We start from the raw sequence: 19,546 nt of genomic DNA on the forward strand, positions 1-19,546 counted from the left end.
AAGGTTGCTGAGAAGATGAAATGCATTAATGTATGGAAATCACTTATACTTTCTAGCAAACACTAGGATTTCTGCAAATAATATCTATAATAAACTTTGTTGCTTATTTTCTAACTTCTGTATCTATAGCAGATATAACTTTGGGTGCATATATGAAAACTTGCATGCACACACACAGATATACAAAGGAGGGGGAAGGGAAGAGGGAGAGACACAGGGAGGGAGGGAGGGAGGAGGAGAGAGACAGGGGGCAGGAAAAGAGGGATTGCTTTTGGAAACTCTCTAGTCTCAAGGGTTACATATCTTACCACACAAAAATTCTAGGTAACTATTTTAGGTACATAAATACCAATGTGTATGAGTGTAACTTGAGAGAGAAAAAAGCTAGGAGTACCTGTGAATTTTATCTCTGTAATAAGCACTTTCATCTTTTGATTTACTCTTCCATCAAGTAAGGGATTCCTTCCCATTGCATCTTTCTTTGGAGGGAGTCCTGCAACTTCCTGTACTCTATCACGGTGGTGCTCACATGTGCATATACAATGCCCTTTTACATGAAAAAAACAAATGGAAAAATACTTTCACGTAACCCGAAGAATACAACTTTTTGGGATCACCCAAGAATGAGTTCTATTTCTCTGTCTGTACTACTGGGAAACGTCTGTTTGCATCAATGCCCTACAATATTATTTGACCTTTATGACTTAAAAAAGATAAAAATATGGGCCTAAAAACGAGTTAACAAAGTTGAGGTGTAAAGTGGTAGTCGAAGTGACCCAGAATATGCTTATGTGGATTCCTTTTCACTTGGTTTCATTTCGTCCAATCAAAAAAAGAAGCAAATGTAAAAATTATTATAGAAGTTGGAGACTTAGAATCCGTGGGAGAAACATGCCTATAAACTAAAGACGGTGAGACTGGCCGGGGAGGATCATTCTGAAACCCAGTGGAATTGAGTATGTCACCTCATGAGTAAATATCATTTTCATAATGGGAAAAATAAAGAAAGGCAGAAAATAGCCAAAGCAGCCCCACAGCAGCTCAGATCTCACATTTCCAAACAGAGAAAAACTCTCGGAAAAACTCTTGAGTTATAGTAGCCAATTACTTCTCTGAGCTCTGTTAAGCAAAGAGAGCTTCCCCGCCATTCCTATTGCCTCTCCTTCTCTCCTCTTTGTTGTGATTCCCATTTAGTCAATTCAGGTTATTCCAGTGATGATGCTAAATTGAAAGTCCTGGGCTGGCATCTCGTTTACCCATAAGCCAGGTAGCGGTGCCAGGGAGCGGGCTGTGGGCTGCATTCCTCTGCGTGCTTGGGCCCTGACCCACAGAGGCTATTAATGAGCAGGAGTTAGTCTCCCTGGTTCATTCAGCCCTTGTGTTCTCTCCTGAGACTGCCAACAAGAGAAGCAATTAGGGCCAATTGTGGTAGTTGGCTGCCTTTTAAAATAGAAACCGTCTCGAAATCCGTCTGAGCTTCCTTACTTTCAGCTTCCTTACAGACTGCAGAGACATTTGGTGACAATGCTGAGAATTACCCAGATTATCCATGGAAGCCTGTAATAGTCCAATTACCAACACTTGTTTGCGGTCTTATCGTGAACTTTCTCTGAAGTCGGGAAAGGATACTCCACAGTAGGGATGGAGATGATTGTGGGGGGAGAGGGGGACGAGAAGGAGGGAGAGAGAAAGCTGGGTTTTTTTGGTTTTTTTTAACATCTTTATTGGAGTATAATTGCTTTACAATGGTGTGTTAGTTTCTGCTTTATAACAAAGTGAATCAGCTGTACATATACGTATATCCCCATATCTCCTCCCTCTTGCGTCTCCCTCCCTCCCACCCTCCCTATCCCACCCCTCTAGGTGGTCACAAAGCACCAAGCTGATCTCCCTGTGCTATGCAGCTGCTTCCCACTAGCTATCTATTTTACGTTTGGTAGTGTATATATGTCCACGCCACTCCCTCACTTTGTCACAGTTTACCCTTCCCCCTCCCCATATCCTCAAGTCCATTCTCTAGTAGGTCTGTGTCTTTATTCCCGTCTTACCCCTAGGTTCTTCATGACCTGTTTTGAGGAGGAAATTGTTTTCATCAGCAACTCAAGACTGCAGTAGATTAGGTAACTACCAGAGGCTCTGATGTGTTTTAATAACCTTTACCGTTGTGGAGAAATGGCTTTTCCACAGGCTGTGGAATCTCCCACCAAGCCTGTGTTCATTATATGTTTGCTATGTTGACTTGATGCAAAGTCAGCAGGTTTTGTTTTTTTTTTTCCCTCAGATCCTGTTTTCCCCTCCTGAGTTGGATAATACCAAGACATCTAGGAAACTCTAAACAATAGCTGAAAACTAATGCGCTTCTCTGTCACCTGCTTTAACACTTTGAATAGGATTTCCTTGCTTTGCATTTAGAGGAATGATGACCCAATTCAGAACAAACTAGAAAGTGAGGCTAAACTGTTACAGACAATTTTTAAAAGTTCCACCATTCAGGGAAAGAAAAAGAAACCAAAATGTATTTTCCTTCTGAGCACATTTTCCCTTGTCAGTTCAAAAAAGGATTATATAGATATCTAGTAAATGCTTCATTTCCATAATAAAATAAGTGATGCTTTCCCTCTTCTTCTTTTTAAGTAGAGCTATTAATATGCTATTATTTGGGGTCTATGATCTTCTTACCTCTAGCTGTCTGATAATAAATCAGGAGACATCATTCATGGAGACAAGAGGTGACTCCTCAGCTTCACTCAGAATTCTTCTGAACCCTTAGTCTTATCCATTAATTTCTGCAGGGATAAAGGAACCATATGGGAGAATCTTTTCATTTTTTTCTTCTACCAGGCCCATGTTTACATTCAAACTTCACCTTTTAGAACAATTTCTAAGTATTTCTCTTATAGTCAGTATCTTTTAAATTACAATATTAACATATATGAAGACCATCATAGCTGTATTTCTAGAATACTGGAAACTGTGCAATTACGCTCATAAACCATTTGCTTGTCTCTTCTAAGAGCATCTGTGTTTCTCTATGATGGCTCATTCTGTAGTTTATAATTTTCATTTTGGAGCATTCTGTACCCTAGGCCATTCTACACTGGGCAATGGCAGCTGTATCTCTTAAGGATTATATTGAAAAATCCTGGGTTCTGCCAACAAATGACTTGGAAGAAAGGTATAAGGATACGCGTGTTTATGTGTTAATGGAGGTGTGTGTATGTTAACCAGGATATCAACTTATATTTCTCTTATTGTTCCCATCACTCATCTTGCTGCTTAGCGTTCACTGCTAGCTCAGGAACCCTCTAGTTACTCTGACCCTGCGCTTTAGAGTACAAACAGAGAGGCTGGTGGCCCCGGACTCGTTTGCAATTTGAATGAATTTGTTCTTCATGTAGAAGGAGACACCTCTGCCAGAGTTCCAACCTTCATGTGTTACAGATTCAGGAAAAATAGGGTTTTACAAATGTTAGTGGGTTGAACAGTGACCACCCAAAGATAGCAAATTCTACTCCCTGGAATTTGTAAATCTTCTTTTATTTGGAAAAAGGGTCTTTGAAGATGTAATGAAGTTAAGGATCTTGAAATGAGGGCGTTGCTCTGGTTTATTCTGGTGGATCCTAAATGGCATCCCAAGTCCCAGTAGCTAGTTACATGTGTCCTTGTAAGAGAGAGGCAAAGAGCTATAACAGACACACGAGGAAAAGACAGTGTGAAGACAGAGGCAGAGAAGGAGTGAGTGGTGGGGCCGCAAGCCCAGGAATGCCAAGGCCGCCACTAGAAGCTGGAAGAGGCGAGGAAGGGATTCTTCCCTGAAGTCCCCAGAGAGGGTGGCCCTGCTAGATTTGGACTTCTGGCCTCCAGAATTGTTAGAGAATTAGTTGCTGGTGTTTTAAGCCACAAAGTCTGTGGTGATTTCTTACAGCAGCCTCAGGAAACTGATATGTAAGTTGGGGAAGGAGAGAACACAGGAGGTCATATTTTGTAAATATTATGCCTCATAGACTTATTAAATTATCATTTAGGATTTTCATCAGCATCACTCTTGGGCATTACCACCCTTCTCTCTACCCTACAGCTGCATTGTTCTGTAGCTACTAGTCGCACGTGGCTATTGAATAATTGAAATGTAGCTACTTAGACTGAGGAATTGAATGTTTAATGTTGTTTAATTTTAATTAACTTAAATTTTTAAAACTTGCAGTTGATTCTGTTATTGGAAAACTTGTAAATATGTTTGGTACACGTTAGGTATGTGAATTCACTTTTTCAACTATAAATTTTATGAAATATAAAATACATCAAATATTATATTTCCAATGAATACTTAATATCCAAATTAAGGTGTGCTCTAAGTATGAAATATATACCACATTTCAAAGGCATTATGAAAAAAATACAAACTATCTTACCAATAAGTTTAAAATTGATTACATGTTGAAATGGTAATACTTTAGATAAGTTATATTAAATGAAATATATTGTTAAAATTCCATTTCTTTTACTTTTTTAGATGTTTACTAAAAAAATCTAAACTTACATACATAAAGCACATACTCTTTCTTTTGGACCATACTGCCTTACCGTCACTCTTCTGAGTGACCCAGGCAGCTAGTCCTAGCAGTAAATCTGGTTTCCTGTAGCTTATGGACCAAAATATTTACCAATTTGCCATTATCTTGGAAAGAACTATGACCACATCTCCATTCTCTTGGATGGTCAACTTATTTGCCTTTTTGAATGAAAACAATCTTGTTTGGAACGAGAATTTAAAAATAAACATTTAACATACCTTCACTCATTATATAGCATGTGAAAAGAAAATAATTCAGGATTGCAAGATGGTGTTCTTGACCATGGTTATCCTTTGAAGATGTTTACAGGGTTTGGAGAGTAGATACTCTATCTTGGAGCAGTTGAGTTTCCAGAGCTTTGGAAAAAATATTCCAGTTCCATTTCACGTATCTCTTGATAGTTCTATGTGAAACAGCAATAGAAATATTTTTATTCTTGTCTTATGTGCTTCATGGATCCTTTTAAATACTTAAAAAAAATAACATTGGGTACTTGTGTAAATAAATAAATTCATTTTAATTAAATTGATTTAAATGCCGTTTTACTTGAGAAATACAATAATATTTCTAATTTCTTTACTATTACACTGAATATAGTCTACGTTTTTAAAGAATTACTAGTTTTATACAGTCACCATAGTGAAAAATAACTCAGTAAAACTAGAATTGTAAGTAGAAAGGTTTTTTTTGTTGTCTTTTTGTTTTGTTTTGTTTTTTGCGGTACGTGGGCCTCTCACTGCTGTGGCCTCTCCCGTTACGGAGCACAGGCTCCGGACGTGCAGGCTCAGCGGCCATGGCTCACGAGCCCAGCCACTCCGCGGCATGTGGGATCTTCCCGGACCAGGGCACGAACCCGTGTCCCCTGCATCGGCAGGCGGGCTCTCAACCACTGTGCCACCAGGGAAGCCCTAGAAAGTTTTTTTATCTACTCATCTATACTGGACTGATTGTAGAGCTGAAAACTATAAGCAATAAACAACACTTGAGAGAAGAAAACCCCGCGTACTTGGTATTTGAGAGCAGTTCAATTTTGCTTTGCCTCTTTCTCCTCTTGACTCCTCAAATAATGCGCGCTCTCTCATGTGTCCCTCCCACATCACTGCCATACCCACCCCAGATCCTGCTGACTTTACAGGAGACCTAAAAAAGTGAATTGAGAAGTATATCACTTACATTACAAAAACTATAGGAGCTAGAAAGGACTTAATGGTTCCCTCATTTCACAGATGATGAACAGTTAAGATTCAGACCAAGACTACAACAAAGGGTCTTCTGACATCACACCTCATTTTCTTTCTGCTAAATCATATTTTTCTGCTACAAATGACCTGACAATACCCTGAATGTTATATTCTTACATGATCTCCTAACTTCCCAAAGAATCTGATCAAAAACGAAAGGCCAGGGCTTCCCGGGTGGCGCAGTGGTTGAGAGTCCGCCTGCCGATGCACGGAACACGGGTTCGTGCCCCAGTCCAGGAGGATCCCGCGTGCCGCGGAGCGGCTGGGCCCGTGAGCCATGGCCGCTGAGCCTGCGCGTCCGGAGCCTGTGCTCCGCAACGGGAGAGGCCACAACAGTGAGAGGCCCGCGTACCTCAAAAAAAAAAAAAAAAAAAAAAACAGAAAGGCCAGTTGTTGTGAAAATTATAAACTGGTGGGGGATGCTCTGACACTAGGATAGCTGTGGATATCTGCTGAATTTGCAGTGTGCTCTCTGCTCACTCACCCCTCATACTTTACCCAGAATGTTTGCTGTTAAAATAAGCTCAATGTTTGTAAGGCAGGCACCCTAAAACACAGGTAGCTCCTACCGTTGTACTTGCTGTGTCCAGTGGTATTTATAAAGTCCCATGTAAAGTTTCTAAGAGCATAACTAAACTCTTAGTCATATACAAGTGTTCTGGACTAGAAGATTAATATATATGCTCCAAGTTTTTAAAATTAAACTTATTAATATAGTATTCCAACTTTCAAGCTAAATGCTCATTACATGATTTTATGGATTCTGACATAATAGCAATATTTAAGGTGCAATTTGAAGAAAAATTAATACCTAAGTCCATATTGTCACACTTTTAAACACTTAAAAAGTGCTATGTATTTAATATCTAAGTTTACTTTTCAGTGTTCATGCATAAACTTCAAAGCTGCATATTGTCCTTCTTAAAACGTTTCTTTCCACTTTACATCTTCCTAGATTATATTTGATGTCCTGTTTGTTCTAATGACCTGATTGTTCGTCCACATGCAGAGATCTTACTACAGTGGGAATATTACTGGGTAGTTTGTATGTTGTCTTGTTGACTCAGTCAGGAAAAGCACACATAACCAGAGGTGTTTGAATGGCTCCAGATACTGGTATGTACTTGTTATATCTACATTTTGGGGCTAGTTGCCTTTCTGAGATTTATATGCCTAGTTTGGAAGGCTAGGATTGTTCTAGGACTGTCTACCTCATGGAGTTGTGAGATAATATGGGATAGTATAATATACTCATGCACACTGTAAAATAAATTAACTATAAAACACTAGTAATTGCATTAGAGACTCTATTCTAAAAAGGTATTGAAAGCAAAGGGAAGAGAAGTAAGAGGGAGGGAGAGAACAATATGAACTAAAGAGATAAGTGATAGAGAAGACCAGGGACTTAGAATGAGTCATGCTTATAGTCATGGCATTGATGTGGGAGTCTTATTTTTTCCTTAAAAACTTGGTGTTTCAGCTCACTGTGTATGGCTATGAAAAATGTATTAGATGTTTTCTTACATATTGCAGTAGCAGATTTTGATAGAGAGATTGGACAGTGACATTAATCTTATGCTTGGTGCATTATTTAAAAAGATTATGCATGCATACACCGTGCTTTGTAAACTGTAAACATGCATTACAGTCGTATGGCTTATCACTTTATTGTCAAAGGGTGTGTGTGTGGAGTTTCGGTTGTTGAGTGCAGCTTGCATTCCTTGGACAAGGGGGTCTTGTAGATTAAAATGGAGGGCTGCCTGTGACAGGTGATTCTGGGAAGCTACTGTTCCAATCTTTTAAATATCTTGATGTTCAATAAAAGTCCTTTGTTTTTATATGTAAAGTTAGGATCAAAGGTGGGAAAAACAGAAAGAAATAATTCCCTTAGTTGCAGAGTTGATATCCTGTGAGAAACATTTGTGGGGATTATTTTTAACATCTTTATTGGAGTATAATTGCTTTAAAATGTTGTGTTAGTTTCTGCTGTATAAAAAGTGAATCAGCTATACGGATACATATATCCCTATATCCCCTCCCTTTTGTGTCTCCCTCCCACCCTCCCTATCCCACCCCTCTAGGTGGTCACAAAGCACTGAGCTGATCTCCCTGTGCTATGTGGCTGCTTCCCACTAGCTATCTGTTTTATATTTTGTAGTGTATATATGTCCATGCCACTCTCTCAGTTTGTCCCAGCTTACCCTTCCGCCTCCCCATGTCCTCAAGTCCATTCTCTACATCTGCGTGTTTATTCCTGTCCTGTGCCTAGGTTCCCAGAACCTTTTTTTTTTTTCAGATTCCATATATATATGTGTTAGCATGCAGTATTTGATTTTCTCTTTCTGACTTACTTCACTCTAGGTCCATGTACCTCACTACAAATAACTCAATTTCACTTCTTTTTATGGCTGAGTGATATTCCTTTGTATATATGTGCCACATCTTCTTTATCCATTCATCTGTCAATGGGCACTTAGGTAGCTTCCATGTCCTGGCTGTTGTAAATAGAGCTGCAATGAACATTGTGGTACATGACTCTTTTTGAATTATGGTTTTCTCAGGGTATATGCCTAGTAGTTGGATTGCTGGGTCGTATGGTTGTTCTGTTTTTAGTTTTTTAAGGAACCTCCATACTGTTCTCCATAGTGGCTGTATCAATTTACATCCCCACCAACAGTGCAAGAGGGTTCCCTTTTCTCCACACCCTCTCCAGCATTTATTGTTTGTAGATTTTTTGATGATGGCCATTCTGACTGGTGTGAGGTGATACCTCATTGTAGCTTTGATTTGCATTTCTCTAATGATTAGTGATGTTGAGCATCCTTTGATGTGTTTGTTGGCAATCTGTGTATCTTCTTTGGAGAAATGTCTATTTAGGTCTTCTGCCCATTTTTGGATTGGGTTGTTTGTTTTTCTGTTACTGAGCTGCATGAGCTGCTTGTAAATTTTGGAGATTAATCCTTTGTCAGTTGTATCACATTGATTGATTTGCATATATTGAAGAATCCTTGCATTCCTGGGATAAACCCCACTTGATCATGGTGTATGATCTTTTTAATGTGCTGTTAGATTCTGTTTGCTAGTATTTCGTTGAGGATTTTTGCATTTATGCTCATCAGTGATATTGGCCTGTAGATTTTTTGTGTGTGTGTGGCATCTTTTTCTTGTTTTGGTATCAGGGTGATGGTGTCCTTGTAGAATGAGTTTGGGAGTGTTCCTCCCTCTGCTACCTTTTGGAAGAGCTTGAGAAGGATAGATGTTAGCTCTTCTCTAAATGTTTGATAGAATTTGCCTGTGAAGCCATCTGGTCCTGGGCTTTTGTTTGTTGCAAGATTTTTAATCACTGTCTCAATTTCAGTGCTTGTGATTGGTCTGCTTATGTATTCCATTGCTTCCTGGTTTAGTCTCGGGAGGTGGTGCTTTTCTAAGAATTTGTCCATTTCTTCATGCTTGTCCATTTTATTGGCATAGAGTTGCTTGTAGTAATCTCTCATGATCCTTTGTATTTCTGCAGTGTCAGTTGATACTTCTCCTTTTTCATTTCTAATTCTGTTGATTTGAGTCTTCTCCCTTTTTTTCTTAATGAGTCTGGCTAGTGGTTTATCAATTTTGTTTATCTTCTCAAAGAACCATCTTTTAGTTTTATTGATCTTTGCTGTTGATTCCTTCATTTCTTTTTTGTTTCTTTTTTTTTTTTTTTTTTTTTTTTGTGGTACGCGGGCCTCTCACCCTCACGGCCTGTCCCATTGAGGAGCACAGGCTCCAGACTTGCAGGTTCAGCAGCCATGGCTGTCTGGGGACTACACTTTTTATACGCATTCCAGGTTGCAGAACTGAGATCAGTGGGAATTTACAGGGAAATATATTTGGGTTTTATTTATTTATTTATTTATTTATTTATTTATTGGGCCAGCCACTCCACTGCATGTGGGATCCTCCCGGACTGGGGCACGAACCCATATCCTCTGCATTGGCAGGCAAACTCTCAACCACTGCACCACCAGGGAAGCCCCTTTTATGTTTATTTCTGATCTGATTTTTATGATTTCTTTCCTTCTGCTAACTTTGCGTTATTTTGTTCTTTCTCTAATTGCTTTAGGTGTAAGTTTAAGTTGTTTATTTGAGATTTTTCTTTGTTCTTGAGGTAGGATTGTACTGCTATAAACTTTCCTCTTTGAACTGCTTTTGCTGCATGTCATAGGCTTTGGGTTGTCGTGTTTTCATTGTCGTTTGTTCTAGGTATTTTTTGATTTCCTCTTTGATTTCTTCAGTGATCTCATGTTATTTAGTAGTGTATTGTTTAGCCTCCATTTGTCTGTACTTTTTACAGTTTTTTTCCTGTAATTGATACCTAGTCTCATAGCGTTGTGGTCAGAAAAGATACTTGATATGATTTTAATTTTCTTAAATTTACCAAGGCTTGATTTGTGACCCAAGATTTGATCTATCCTGGAGAATGTTCCATGAGCACTTGAGAAGAGAGTGTATTCTATTTTTTTTGGATAGAAAGTCTTATAAATATCAATTAAGTCCATCCTGTTTAAGTCCATCTTGTATCATTTAATGCTTGTGTTTCCTTATTTATTTTCATTTTGGATGATCTGTCCATTGGTGAAAGTGGGGTGTTAAAGTTCCCTAGTATGACTGTGTTACTGTCAATTTCCCCTTTTATGGCTGTTAGCATTTGCCTTATGTATTGAGGTGCTCCTATGCTGTGTGCATAAATATTTACAATTGTTAAATCTTCTTCTTGGATTGATTCCTTGATCATTATGTAGTGTCCTTTTTTGTCTCTTGTAGTAGTCTTTATTTTAAAGTCTATTTTGTTGAGTTATTTGTAGTTAGGTGGATGGACCCAGAGTCTGTCATACAGAGTGAAGTAAGTCAGAAAAAGAAAAACAAATACTGTATGATAACACATATATATGAAATCTAAAAAAAAACATGGTTATGAAGAAGCTAGGGGCAGGACATGAATAATGATGCAGATGTAGAGAATGGACTTGAGGACACGGGAATTGGGAAGGGTAAACTGGGATGAAGTGAGAGAGTGGAATGGACTAGTATATATTACCAATGTAAAATAGATAGCTAGTGGGAAGCAGCCGCATAGCACAGGGAGATCAACTCTGTGCTTTGTGACCACGTAGAGGAGTGGGAGAGGGAGGATGGGAGGGAGATGCAAGACGGAGGAGATAATGGGGATATACGTGTATGTATAGCTGATTCACTTTGTTTTAAAGCAGAAAGTAACACACCATTGTAAAACAATTATACTCTAATAAAGATGTTAAAAAAAAAAGTCTTTGGTAAAATAAACATCCCATTGTTTTTAAAAGTCAGTGAAAAAAATAAATAAATAAAGTCTATTTTTTCTGCTATGAGAATTGCTACTCTAGCTTTCTTTTGATTTCCATTTGCATGGAATATCTTTTTGCATCCCCTCACTTTCAGTCTGTATGCGACCCTAGGTCTGAAGTGGGTCTCTTGTAGAAAGGATATATATGGGTCTTGTTTTCGTATACATTCAGCCAGTCTATGTCTTTTGGTTGGAGCATTTAATCCATTTACATTTAAGGTAATTATCTATATGTATGTTCTTATTACATTTTCTTAATTGTTTTGGGTTTGTTTTTGTAGGTTTTTTCCTTCTCTTGTGTTTCCTGCCTAGAGAAGTTCCTTTAGCATTTGTTGTAAAGCTGGTTTGGTGGTGCTGAATTCTCTAGCTGTTGCTTGTCTGTAAAGGTTTTAATTTCTCTGTCAAATCTGAATGAGATCCTTGTTGGGTCAAGTAATCTTGGTTGTAGGTTTTTCCCTTTCATCACTTTATGTCCTGCCACTCGCTTGTGTCTTGCAGAGTTTCTGCTGAAAGATCAGTTGTTATCCTTATGGGGAATCCTTTGTATGTTATTTGTTGCTTTTCCCTTGCTGCTTTTAATATTTTTTCTTTGTATTTCATTTTTGGTTAATATGTGTCATGGCATGTTTCTACTTGGATTTATCCTGTGTGGGACTCTGTGCTTCCTGGACTTGATTGACTATCTCCTTTCCCCAATTAGGGAAGTTTTCAACTATAATCTCTTCAAATATTTTCTCAGTCCCTTTCTTCTTCTCTTCTTCTTCTGCGACCCCTATAAATTGAATGTTGTTGTGTGTAATGTTGTCCCAGAAGTCTCTGAGACTTTCCTCAATTCTTTTCATTCTTTTTTCTTTATTCTGCTCTGCAGTAGTTATTTCCACTATTTTATCTTCCAGGTTACTTATCCATTCTTGTGCCTCAGTTTTTCTGCTGTTAATTCCTTCTAGAGAATTTTTAATTTCATTTATTGTGTTGTTCATCATTGTTTGTTTGCTCTTTAGTTCTTCTAGGTCCTTGTTAAACGTTTCTTTTTTTTTCTCCATTCTATTTCCAAGATTTTGGATCATCTTTACTATCATTACTCTGAATTCTTTATCAGGTAGACTGCCTATTTCCTCTTCATTTGTTTGGTCTGGTGGGTTTTTACTTTGCTCCTTCATCTGCTGCATATTTCTCTATCTTCTCATTTTGCTTAATTTACTGTGTTTGCGGTCTCCTTTTTTTTTTTTTTTTTTTGCGCTATGCGGGCCTCTCACCGTTGTGGCCTCTCCCGTTGCAGAGCACAGGCTCTGGACACGCAGGCCCAGTGGCCACGGCTCACGGGCCCAGCTGCTCCGTGACTTGTGGGATCCTCCCAGACCGGGGCACGAACCCGTTTCCCCCACATCGGCAGGCAGACTCTCAACCACTGCACCACCAGGGAAGCCCTGGGGTCTCCTTTTAACAGGCTGCATGTTCGTAGTTCCCGTTGTTTTTGGTGTCTGACCCTAGTGGATAAGGTTTGTTCCGTGGGTTGTGTAGGCTTCCTGGTGGAGGGGCCTGGTGCCTGTGTTCCGGTGAATGAGGCAGGATCATGTCCAGTGGTGTGTTTTCGGGTGTCTGTGAACTTATCATGATTTAGGCAACCTCTCTTCTAATGGGTAGGGTTGTGGTCCTATCTTGCTACTTTTTTAGCATGGAGTGTTCACACTGGCACTTGCTGGTCATTGAGTGGAGCTGGGTCTTAGTGCTGAGATGGAGATCTCTGTGAGAGTTCTCGCCAATTCTTATTCCTTGGGGCCAGGAGGTCTCTGGGGGTCCAGTATCCTCAACTCAGCTCTCCCACCTCAGAGGTTCAGGCCTGACACCTGGCCAGAGCACCAAGACCCTGTCAGCCACATGGCTCAGAAGGACAGGAAGGAAAAAAAGAAGGAAACATAAAATAAAGTTATTAAAATAAACAGTAAAACAATATTATTAAAATAAAAACATTTTAAAGTAATAAAAAAAAGAAAAGAGCAACCAAACCAATAAACATATCCACCAATGATAACAAGCACTAAAAACTATACTAAGAAAACATAAAAATAGAAACTAGTTAGTCACATACAGCAAACCCCAAGTCTACAGTTGCTCCCAAAGTCCACCGCCTCAATTTTGGGATGATTCGTTATCTATTCAGGTATTCCACAGATGCAGGGTACATCAAGTTGATTGTGGAGATTTAATCCGCTTCTCCTGAGGCTGCTGGGAGAGATTTCCCTGTCTCTTCTTTGTTAGCACATCTCCTGGGGTTCAGCTTTGGATTTGGCCCCACCTCTGCATGTAGGTCTCCCTCTGGTGTCTGTTCTTTACCCAGACAGGAGGGGGTTAAAGGAGCAGCTGATTCAGGGGCTCCGACTCACTCAGGCCCAGTGGAGAGAGGGGTATGGAATGTGGGGTGAGCTTGCGGTGGCAGAGGGCAGCCTGACTTTGCAACAGCCTGCGGCATGCTGTGTATTCTCCCGGGGTAGTTGTCCCTGGATCATGGGACCCTGGCAGTGGCGGGCTGCACAGGCTCCAGGGAGGGGAGGTGTGGATAGTGACCTGTGCTCGCACACAGGCTTCCTGGTGGCGGCAGCAGCAGCCTTGGCATTTCATGCCCGTCTGTGGCATCCGCACTGATAGCTGTGGCTTGCACCCGTCTCTGAAGCTCGTTTAGTTGGTGTTGTGAATCTCCTCTCCTTGTGCACCCCAAAACAATGGTCTCTTGACTCTTAGGCAGTTCCAGACTCTTTCCTGGACTCCCTCCTGGCTAGCTGTGACATACTAGCCCCCTTCAGGCTGTGTTCACACAGCCAACCCCAGTCCTCTCCCTGAGATCTGAATTCCAAAGCCCGAGACTCAGCTCCCAGCCCACACTCACCCTGGTGGTTGAGTAGACAAGCCTCTCAGGCTGGTGAGTGCTGGTCAGCACCGATCCTCTGTGCAAGAATCTCTCTGCTTTTCCCTCTGCACCCCTGTTGCTGTACTCTCCTCCATGGCACCAAAGCTTGCCCCCTACTGCACACCCGCCGTCTTCACCAGTGAAAGGTCTTCCTAGTGTGTGGAAACTTTTCCTCCTTCACAGCTGCCTCCCAGAGGTGCAGGTCCCATCCCTCTTTTTTGTCTCTGTTTTTTCTTTTTTCTTTTGCCCTACCCAGGTATGTGGGGAGTTTCTTGCCTTTTGGGAATCTGAGGTCTTCTGCCAGATTTCAGTAGGTGTTCTGTAGGAGTTGTTCCACGTGTAGATGTATTTCTGATGTATTTGTGAAGAGGAAGGTGATCTCCACGTCTTACTCCACCATCTTGTATGTCCTCCTTGTGGGGATTTTTAAATTTGCTTTTTTGAATCCTAATAGTTTAGTGGTTTTCACATATAATTTTGTATTTTTATTGCTGTTATCATTAACCATTTGTTTTTTTTCTCTTCTCTTTATAAAGTATATTTCCATTTGTTCTTCATCCTGATCAGTGCCTTCTTCAGTCATTATGCCAGATGACCTCTGAAAGTAGCCCTAAATGGACATTTAAACATGATATGTGAATAGAAGTAGTTCAGTCTGATATTTCCTTTGTATACAAAGTTTTCTGCAAAGCAATAACTAAAGCTTTTTGCCCTTTTCAAACCCTCCAATCCTTAGGAGGTTATTTTCAGTGAAGTGGTGAGAAGGAAGAGTTCAAATAGGATTGATTTAATAGAGCTGTGATGTGAAAAATCTCGCAACACACCGTCTGCTTGAAGTGGCCAATCATGGAAGCCTTAAACTCAGAGTGGGGAAGGAAGGTGAGGCATCCCAAAGCGGTGCCTGAATTAAAGAATGACAGCAGCTTGCCATTCCTGTGTAGAGAAATAAAAGTATTACAGGATAAGACATAGCCAGACACATTTGAAGGAATCATCATCTGTGAGCTAGGAAGAGCCTCAGCCATAAATTTAATGCAAGAAAATGTCCCCACTATTCTCCCCCAACCAATGACCCAAGAAATTACAAGAAAACCTTCATATTTATTTTGTTTATCTCTCTACTTCCTCCATGGGATCTATTTTCTCTTCCTTACCAGTAATTTATTCCTATCATCACAAAATTCTACTCTCTTTAATATTTTAATGGTGTATTTGGTTTCTTTCTTTTGTGTTATTAACTAGTCTCAAAGAGTATTGTTTACCTATGTACTCTTTAAAGCTGCTTATCAGGGCATGACAAAACAGGGTATGACAAATCTTAGAAAGGGGTTTTCTAAGAGATTATAGTAGTCATCCAGTATTCACAGGGGATTGGCTCCAGGACCCCCGCCCCCATACCAAAATCCATGGATGCTCAAGTCCCTTATAAAATGGCATCGTATTTGCATAGAAGCTACACACATCTTTCCATATATTTTTAACTCATTTCTAGATTATTTATAATACCTGATACAGTGTAAATGCTATGTTAATAGTTGTCAGCAGGCAGCAAATTCAAGTGTTGCTTTTTGAAACTTTCTAGAATTAAAAAATAAATATATTTTTGATCCGTGGTTGGTTGGTTGAATTCAAGAATGCAGAACCCGAGAATACAGAGGGCCGACTGTAATGGCTCACAAGTATGGCGGTAATGACAGCTAGTATGTGGGCTTGCAGATCACTGAAATGCAATGTGAAGTAACGAAATAAAATGTTAGCAATGCATCCTGCTAGAATTGTGCGAATGGGCAGTACTGAATTTTTTGGTGGTTGCCTCTGTACCAAGGTCACTTACCCCAGTAAGGCAAATCTAGAAACTTGGTTATCGGTGGCATGACATGCATTCATGAAACGTGCAGGAAATTGCTTTACAGATGAGAATTCCAGTTTAAACAATATATTTTTTATTAAAAATGTATGTGTGTATGAGTATGTACACAAATATAGGGAATGACTTTAAGCATAAAGAAGAAAATAAATAGGTATAATCCTATCCCTTGGAGAGAACTGCAGCTTTTCTAATGTTTAGCGGTATAATCTATGTATACGTAAGTATATCTTCTTTAAAAAGAAGGTGGTGTAATATGCACTTTGATTTATAACCTGCTTTGTCTGGAGTACATTGAGACATGAAGGAATTAGAGGAAATGTGTACACAGATCTTTGAAGTGTGTCTGTGACTGATCTGGGAAGTAGATTGCAGGGAGAGGGTAGGACTGAAGGATGATTGTCTTGAGATGATGGAAATGAATCGGATCCAAAGAAACTACGAAACTGGGCTTTTGTGGAATGATGGCCGCCTCCTCTTTAGTAACAAGTAAGAAGAAGCGTGTAGATGCAGGTGGGTTTATAAACAGATAAAGTGACAAGAAAATGAATAAAGTTGGTATGAGTGATTTGTTCTTGTCTTTTCTAATGAAGTCCAAGAAAAAGTCTTCAATTAATTGAAAATAGAACAGAGAATGTAGGGGTTTTGAGGAAAGAAGAGAATATATGAAAATGTTTTTGGTGAATAAAAGAGTGAATTTTCTAGTACACTATGCTAAGATTGCCAGACAGTATTGAGTGCCTATTTGAAGTTCATGATCATGCAGTTAAAATGAAACCAGTTGGCTTAATTGTTTAGATGCAAGTACAGAAAAGATGAATGGTATACAATTGACCTTCAAATAACATGAGTTTGAACTGTGAGGGTCCACTTAAATGTGGATTTTTTTTTCAGTAAATACTACAGTACATATTACACCATCCATGGTTGGTTGAATCCTCAGATGCAGAACCTCGGATATGGAGGGCTGACTATGGGACTTGAGCATGATTGGATTTGGGGTATTGGTATCCAGAGTGGGTCCTGGAATCAATCCCCTGCAGATACCAAGGGGTGAGTGTACTTCTGTCAGAGTTGGAGTTTTGCCAGGGGACTGTAACAGAGGAAGCTAAGAGCATTTATAAGAGAATGTAAGTATTCACAGAAAAGCAGGAAAGTAGAGACAGAGGAGGGTAAATGGGATATCTTGGAAATCAAAGAATTGTGGCAGTTGGAGTACCAGAGCAAATCAGGGGGGGTTGTTTAGTAAGTAGTCAAATATCAGAATGATGAAAATTGAGTTTCTTATGAGCACAAAGTGCAGTGTGCCCTTGACCATGTACTTGAATTGATGGGAGGCAATAGAGGAAAATGAATACTTGAAGGAAAAGGAGAAGTGAATTGAAGGATTCATTAATGTGTTCATTGAATTCACTGAGAATAATGGCAACCGCTGTGGTGAAGAGGAGCTGTGTGGTATAGTTTTTTGAGGAAATAAAGGGAGTGACAAGAGGTAAGGAAGCAACTGCAGCAAGTTAGGGTAAGACTGTGATTTATCGAGATGATGTGCATTTTAAAGAAGGAGTGGTTTTTGTAAGAGGAGGGGGTAGTAATAGTCTGGAAGCCACAAGGGGAAGCAAGGAGGACACTAACTAACCTCACTTTCTGACCCTAACGTAACAGAGTGTATAAGACAAAACACGATCACTACTTGAGAAGGTTAGGGAAGAAATTTTGTTCTCAGAGGAGAATTAGGTTTCAGCTAAGATAGGAGGTAAAGAGAATGTTCTGAGAAACTAATAATAGAAAGAAGCTTGGGAGAGTGAACAGGTGGGAACTGAGCCTGAATCAGAGATGAGCAGAAAAATAGGGAGATGGGTCTGGGTGAAAACAAACGTTCAGAGAGATCTAGGTTACTGCTGGTGACTGAGGCAAGCAAAGATGAGAGGTGTTGGATCTGAGACAGTATCCACAGGACTGTCGTTCTCTGAGTATGATGGGACTTCTTAGGCTGTAGAGCCCCTAAAGAAGGGGAAGGGCTGAGCCAATTCAGCCTCTCTTCGTCATTTCTGCATATGGGCTTCCTCATAAATTTTTTATCTAAAGGGAGTGTCATATGGCTTTAAACAATTTTAAAAACTACTATTCCAGGCCATCCCTCCTTAAGCCTAATGTAGACAAATCCCTAGATAAATCAAGAAAGGGACAGATGAACTTTTGTTCTCACATTTTCCCTTTTACACTGAAATGGTAGATTTGATCATAATTGGGTCTGTGGGTAAGAATTGAGGCAGAGGAAGAAAAAATTATCAGAAGACAGGGAGTCAAGTTGAATAAGCAGAGAGCTCTGATTTTGTTTTTCTTGTCAGACAAGATGTTGGATTTCTTGTCATGGAATAGCATGGCAAGCTGCGGACAACCCTATCCATTAGGAAAGATTTATACACATCAACTTTCATTCCAGGCTGAAAAGAGGGCTGAGAGCTGGGACAGACATGTCTTAATGGTACTGATTCACAAATAAGTTGAAATATGCCCCATTCCCCTCCCTCTCCACTCTGTACAGCAGATGACAGCAGCTTCTATTAGCTAACATTGCATTTGGTGGACAAAGTTTAGGCAGTAAGACAGGCCATTTTACTCTTCCCTGGACTAGTTATTTTCCATCACAGAGGCTGTGCTGTCAGGGACATCAGGGCTTTTCGTCGACCCCAATCTCCTCCTCCTCCTTATTCTTTTTTTTCAAATCCAAAGTAACAACATCTGGATAATTAGAATGATTAGCGTAGAATGATTAACATTCTTTTATAGCTAGAATTCTTGAACATTTGTGTTGGCTGAGGTAATGGAATTTCCCCTCACATAATGTCCTATCTTCAGCAATGCTCAGAATCATAATTTTCCTATTATTAGAACTCAGTTCTCCCTTTTGGGGCAAAAATCCAAGTTATCTCTAAGCATAGATGAGAAGTAATTTCCTAAACCCACACTTGTCAGAGAAGTTTCTCTTTCAGAAGTTTGGGGTTTTTTTAAAAATAAATTACTCTATTATCACTGTGCTTACTTGATCATGCCGATAAGTCTATAATATTAGATATAATTTTGATGTTCCCATTCCTATCCATCCTGTTGGACTGACTTTCTCCTCCCTGTCCTTCAGTTCTTCCTCAGAAAAGATTTCCATGATAGCCCTTAGACCAGGTTATGTGCTGTTGTCATTTGTGCCCAGAACACTATATATTTTTTCTTATTTTATCATTTACATAATATTTTTATTATTGCTTATTTTGTTACCTCTTTGTCTGTGAGAGAGGAACATATACCTTGTTAATTTTTATATCCCCAATATCTTGTCTCAAATATATGCTTAATGAATATTTATTGAATGAATAAATAACACATTTTTGAATTTGGAAAATTAATATTAATAAGAATTCATCTTGAAACTGCTCATGAAATTACTTAAAAGTAAATTCTCTCACCTTCAACAGATTTATTTCTTTTATTTTCTAACACTAGGCTAATTTTAGTACCAGATATTCAGAGGACACTCAATGTTTGTTGGTGGAACAGTAGAAGTACATTGATAGTGGGTATCCAAAGTTGGGAAAGGTGAGTTCT

Source organism: Lagenorhynchus albirostris, chromosome 5 (genome assembly GCF_949774975.1).
Source record: "Lagenorhynchus albirostris chromosome 5, mLagAlb1.1, whole genome shotgun sequence".
Classification (NCBI taxonomy): domain Eukaryota; kingdom Metazoa; phylum Chordata; class Mammalia; order Artiodactyla; family Delphinidae; genus Lagenorhynchus; species Lagenorhynchus albirostris.